Consider the following 6785-nt stretch of genomic DNA (forward strand, 5'->3'; position numbering starts at 1 on the left):
TGGCATTACTCTTAGCAAAAGACTTGACAAATATGCTTTGTAAATGAAGGCGCTCCAACAGAGAAAACATATAACACCCCGTCTCCCCACCCCCACTCACCCCCTCCCCTTCCTAGGGAGACTTTGCATGTTGAATCCTTTATACACATTATTCAAGGCTCCATATTCTGACAACGTTCATCAATAGTGGTGCCTATGGCAGGGAGAAGCTTGTATCAACTGACAAATGTAGACAAAGCAGGCTACTTAACCCAGGAACAGTGGGGCAGAGAACAAACAGGGAAATTGATTGTGCCCACCATATTTCTGCGGGAATGGAGGAGTAAATGAACACCATACGTCACATCTTATCACATACGGTAGGAGGCGATCGTGAATGGAGCAGCCTGGCCTACTTAGGAATGCTGATGGATCATTTGCAGACAGCTTCTGTTCTAGGTTGGGGTTTGTCTTATCTACAGAGGGTTGGAGGCATCTTTAGGGTGAAAGCCACAGGAAGCAGGCTCTCCCGGTTTGCAAGCTTTGAGGTGGCCTCTACTAAGTGGGGAAGTGATGGAAATGTGGAACAACCATGGCCACTGGATACAGGGATGAATGTATATATAGGGTAGCCACTGGATTCTCGCGGATCCCTATAGGCATACAAGTTGTGCAATTCTTCCTAGGCTAGAGAGGGCAAGTTATGGTCTGGTCTTTGCCATCAGTTATAGCAGGTCCCAGACTATCATTTATTTGTTTAGGGACAAATTAGTGAACCAAGATACCTCACCTGGGAAGTGGGGCAATAATAGTCGTTGCTTTGCAGGTGTACAATCAGGACTGATTGAGTTAATGTGCAGAAGCCCTTGGAATAGAGTGTGGTATCCAGTTGTAATCAGTAAACATTAATAAATGTCATGTGAGGTAGTGAATTTGCTGCCACTGGAGGTTTTAAGCAGAGGACAACCTGTCGTTCTGGGACGATTCTGGGAGGTAGGAATAGAATGTTTAGAATTCTTGCTTTGGAGTCCTGGTTCTGCCAATTTGCTATTCATGAAAACTGGTCCAGTCTCAGGACCTCTGAGGCTTAGTTTCCCCTTCTGTCAAATGGATAACACATAGATAGTGTCTGTGAAGCACAGGAGAGAGTGTCTTTCCATAGAGGATCTTTGGAGACCAGCGGCCATTGGTATTTTCTGAATGAGGAATGGGGTTTGGGGCAGAGCCCTCTAAATTGTTTCCGGCCCCCCAAGCCCATGATGCTCTGGAGAAAAATTACGGGTCTCCCTTTCCTCCCACACCAGAGGAAATGGAAATGATAATGATAAAAGCTACAGTGTGCTGAGTACCTATTGCTCATGAAACAGTCCAATCGGCTCCTTCAAACCTCACCACCACCCTTTCAGTTATTATTGTCCTCACTTTGCCCACTGCCACAAACCCCCAAAGTGCTCCAGCGCATAAGCAGGGGAGAGCCCCTAGAAGGGATTCGGAGTCCCAAAGTGACCCTAGAAAGCTGCTGTCCCTTGTCCCCGCCTCCACCCCTGGAGGAGTGACATCCTACTGAAATCTCTCCATGGAACTGTCCTTTCTCCCTTCTATCAGCTGGTTCCAAACAGCCAATTTCAAGCGAGGCTGGACAAGCTCATTCAGTTCCCAGTCAGACTTCAGTCCAACAGTTAAAACCCGCAAGTTTCTTTGAGGAAAATTGGCTTTTGTCTTGTTCAGTGAGCTCACGTCTAGAAAGAGCTACAGCAGTTGAAAAAAAAAAAGGGCCTAGAGGGAGTCAGCACATGTCTGTTCCTGGCAGCTGGGTGCTGGAGCGGACGGAAGGAACATGTAGCCCCGTGGGCGGAGGGGGAGATGGGCTGACAGCCAACCAAGACCCACAGAGTACTTAAGACACGCTCTGACTCTCAGGAAGAAGGGATGCCTTCATGGCCACAAGGACCACCCACTCTATTTCACTACCCACCGGCAGGTGAGACGAACTCCTTCATGTAAATTCATTCTCACGGATTCCTGTCCACACCCACACAAGGAGAGTGCGATGAACATCGTTCTCACCGCCAGGGATGCCGGGAACTTCCCAAATTCACACAGTCAGCAAGTGGCTCCTGCGGGACAAAGACACTTCCCGTTGTTCTAACACTTCGAAACCTCGCCTATGTTTTTCTTTCTGCCTGGAGCAGAATACAATGTGACCTGTGGATGTGTGCCACACAGGCAATTTTAAATTTTGCCATAGACACTTTTTTTTTTTTTTTTTTACTGCTCCAGTCAATGAAAGGGAGACTTTACTGAGGACCTAGGGTCACGGGGTTCAGGCAGAAGGCTGCCCTGCAGGTCCATGGAGGTGGTAGGAGGGGCCTTATTTAACCTTCTTCTTGGGGCGCAGATTGTGGGTGTGGCGACGCTGCTTCTTCCGGCAGGCAGTTGACCGCACGGGGGTGCAAGTGGGCATAGCACTTGCGGCAGATCATCTTGTCACAGTTGGATTTCTGGGCCAGCTGGCGGAGGGAGGGCTCAATAATTATGCCCCGAAGACGAAGCACCAAGTGAAGGGTGGACTCTTTCTGAATATTGTAGTCTGAGAGAGCACGGCCATCCTCTAGCTGTTTGCCCGCAAAAATCAGATGTTGCTGGTCAGGTGGAATGCCCTCTTTATCTTGGATTTTAGCTTTGACATTCTCAATGGTGTCACTAGGCTCAACCTCAAGTGTGATGGTTTTGCCAGTCAGGGTCTTCACAAGTCACCCCCTCAGAGGGCCTCCCCTGGACCTCCAACTGGTGTGGCACCTCCCCTCCTCCCATGTGCTTCCTCCCTCCATCATCCTGTGTAATTGCTGATGCGACACACTTCACTACCTGCTGCTCTTGCTCTTGCTGTTTGTTTGCTTTTATTTTTATTGTCTAATGGAATGCAAGTCCCCCAAAGCTTTTACTGCGATGTTCCCGGCATAGAGAACACTGCATGGGACCCAGGAGATGCTTGGAAAACATAATTATGTGTTGAACAATGAACGGACATCTGAATACAGGCATGTCTGAATCCAAGGCTAACACTAAGGGTAATGGCCGGCCCACCACCCTGCTGAGTACTTCTTTTGCCCCAAGCCCAACCCAGGTAGCATCTCCCCACTCCAGGAATTTGTAAATTGGGGGCTTCTCCTCTCACCTTTCTCTGCATCCTGGGAGTTGATGGCCTGTTGCCTGGTCTAGTTTTCCCAGTGCAGGCACTTAAAGGGAAAGGAAGACCCAGGGCTTGTGTGCAAGTATTCCTCATCAATGCTAATTTGCCCGTTGTTATGTAATTTGTAAGGTGGCAAAGCCCTGACATACCACGGTCTGGGAAGCCAGGGCTGTTTATCAGCGGTCTCCTGCTGCAGCCATTGAATAATTCTTGGCCACCTGTAAATAGCAATCTACCAAATTCATTAAATCAGACGTGCACAGCTGTTCTCCATACAGACGAATCCGGGACGGTGGCCGGGTATGTGAGACCCTACACATTCCGAGTTCCCGTAGCCACTCTTTGCCCCTCAGTCTGTAAAGAAAGGAAGGATAAACTTCTTCAGGGGAATGACAACCTTTGTTGTCAAAGCTTGAATTAGAGACCTGTCCTATTGTTATTGCAAAAACCCTGTGCGGTGATATATATACAATGTGTACACCTCTCTGGGCTTCCTTCTAGCTTAGCAACCTGCATCGGAGATGCCTTCTGCCTTGGACTCTGAACTTCCCCTGGGATGAAAATGTGTCCTGTTCATCTTTGTAACCCCAGCTTCTAGCCCAGGGCCCGACACAGTATCTGTTTGTTGAGAGAGAAATGAGCCAATGTGAGTCTATAAACCATTCCTTTATTCACTCAAAACACTTTACTGAATGTCTACTATGTGGTAAGTGAGTCCTGTTCAACGCATCCAGGACAACTCTCCAACCCTCCTAAAGCTTACCTGCCAGCAAAGTTGAATTCACTTTGTGAGTTTTTTCTCTTCTCCAAAAGAGTATCAGAAGCCTATTTTGTTCCTGTTATGGTTAATAATACCTCTGTAACCATGACCACAGTGGTAAGAGAGTAGCTTCTGTAGACTGATAGCCCTGGGGCCAGGTCCTGTGGTCCATTTCCCCGTCTGTAAAGGAAGACAATGACAGTCCCCACATCAGAGGTGGTGGGGCATTAAATGAGACCATGCTATAACCTGCAGAGCATGGTTCCTGGCCCGGACATCATTAGCATGCGATGTATATTTTCTTTTAATTGAATTTATTGGGATGACATGGATTAACAGAATTATATAGGTTTCGGGTGCACAATTCCACATCACATCACCTGTCTATTGTACTGCATGTTCACCACCCCAATCAAGTCAGCTGTCATTACCATTTATGTCCTCCTTTTCTTACCTTCCCCCACTCCTACCCCCCATTTTCCTCTGGTAGTCACCATACTGTTGTCTGTGTCTATATGTTTTCTTTGTAAACACTAGGGAGGGTTGTGTTTGATAGGAAAGGCGGCCACAGCGTGAGTTCGGGGCTTTGTCAAAGCAACCATACACTGACCCAGGGGGAGATATCCAGAGGTGGGGATTGCAGTGTGGGTCTTGGATGATGGTGGGAAGGGGCCAAGGAGGCACCCTGGCAACAGCTGCAGGATTTTGGGTGTTAAGCAATGAACAGGAGTGCTACGAAGATGCAGAATTGCCAAGAAACAGAACAGCAAGCCCCTGTGACCAAAAAGAGGCACAGGGAGCACTGCTATCTTCACTCTGCTAGAGACAGCTGGCTGTCTGCTTCCGGTGGCAGAAGAGGGTGGGTCAGGCAGCCCTACCGCAGCTCATTTCTGGAAACCTGGTGAGTCTAGGAGGGCTGCCCCAGGACGTCATGGAGAGCAATGGTCTGAGTGAGAATGTCATGACCCAGAATGCTCCAGAGCATTCTGAACCCTTCAGAGCTTGCTTTCTGGAGTCAGGTTATCCAGGTTGGACTCCTGGCTCTGTTACTAATGGCTGGGAGGCTGTAGCAAGTCATTTACCCTCGATCAGCCTCAGTTTTCCCATCTGTAAAATGGAGATGATATTAATACTCATAAACCTGGTGTTATTTATTTATTTTGTATTTATGTATGTATGTATTTATTTATTTTTGTGAGGTTAAATGGAATAATTTGTTTAAAGCACTAGAGCAGTGCCTGATTCATAGGAGCCTCCCCTTTAAATCTCTGTAGGATTTATTACCCCCACAACAAATTCCCCCAGTTTCTCACCTCCCCCAGGGTCCTCACTTTATCCTCAGGCCACATCTAAGATACAAGCCATTGAGTCCATTGTCATGATGCTCCCAGCTTCCTCAGGGAAGTGCAAATACAAGACAGATACATCTGTATCTTACTAATATTGATAACCGCATGTAGCATACCTTGGCTGTGTTACTGGACTATAAACCCTCCCTGCCCTCTAGGTAGAAGTGGAGGCGATGGTGAAGAAGAGGAAAGAAAACCCAGAGAGAAAATGGATCTCTGTCTCAAATAGAAGTTACATAATTGCAACTGTCTGTCTATATTTATGTATTGTTTATTATTGAGAACCACACAGTTGCTAATAGCTTTGGCCAAACTAGAATCGCAAGTGAGGTGGGTAAGGGTATTCTTTTATCAAGTTATTTTTGGAACACCAAATAATCATATTTTAGGAAAGAAAAAAATGTGTATTACTGAAGAATTCTCAGGAAAGAATTTCAACTGAACAGAGTAAACTGATGATTATTATATTTTTAATGAAAGAGAAGAATGGTAAGGAAATAAAAAGAAAAAGTGAGTCTGGCACCTTAAAATAAAATGGGATGATAAACTCTTTGCTGGCCAAGTTGCCATTTTGCTGGTGGGTTTTGGATCTGGCTTTTATTGCGAAGGCTGGGGCTGAAAGCTGGCATTTTGACGGGAACATGGAACGTTTGCCACTATCTGGGAAAGAGATAGATGTTGAATGACATTTTGGAAGAAATGTGTACAGTTTGGGTCTAAGTACTCTTTCTCCTTACTAGGAAAATTCCACTAGCAAATAACTGACTGATTATCTTGAATTCCCAATTCTCATAGCTATTTAAACGAAAACAAATTTAAAAAGTTTCTTTTCTTTTCTTTTTTCTTCTCTCTCTCTCTCTCTTTAACCTTTGGAAAAAATGGAAAGGAGTTTTCTCTACAGGCAGCATCCTTTCCAGATAAAGGCATCATTCCTGGCTAGACAAACCCAATGGCACCTTCTTTGTTCGGAGGTGAAATAATTGGGGGGCGGAGCATGAAACATATTCCTCAAGGAGCACCTGAAGTCCATGATTAGAGAGAAGATCGTTTCTGTCTCCTAGCCCCACTTATTCATGCAAATAACTCAAGAGACGAACGTGGCCTAGAAGGGGAAGGATCTCAGCAATGTCACCCAGGAGACCCGTGTTTCTTTTGCTTAGCTGCTTACCAGCCGTGTGACATTCCCAGCTTCTTCATTCAAAATAGGCAGAGCGGAAGAGACACTCCCTCCCTTGCTCTGAGGATCCAGAGTGATGAAAGGCTGGAAGGACTCTAGAGTGCTATACAAGCACATGCTGCTGTAACTAAGAAGCTAAGTCCGTGGTCCTGAAGGAGCAAGAGAAAGACTGGGTGATCAGAGGGCGGACCATCACAGTAAAATGAAGACGACCTTGAAGATGCAGTTCAAGGAGGCCGCGCCTACACCCTAGCAAGCAGAGAAGGGGCTGTGTATGCCTGTTGTACCGAATTAGAGTTAGGTTTAGATTTTTCCCTTGGATTTAAC

The 6785-nt window shown here is 46.4% G+C and overlaps 1 pseudogene; it reads right to left on the reverse strand.

The window, feature by feature from the left end:
• Nucleotides 1–2350: 2350 nt before the first annotated feature.
• Nucleotides 2351–2732, reverse strand: LOC136404332 (ubiquitin-ribosomal protein eL40 fusion protein-like; annotated as a pseudogene).
• Between the last annotated feature and the right edge of the window lie 4053 nt (nt 2733–6785).

This window comes from Saccopteryx leptura, chromosome 4 (genome assembly GCF_036850995.1).
Source record: "Saccopteryx leptura isolate mSacLep1 chromosome 4, mSacLep1_pri_phased_curated, whole genome shotgun sequence".
Lineage (NCBI taxonomy): Eukaryota > Metazoa > Chordata > Mammalia > Chiroptera > Emballonuridae > Saccopteryx > Saccopteryx leptura.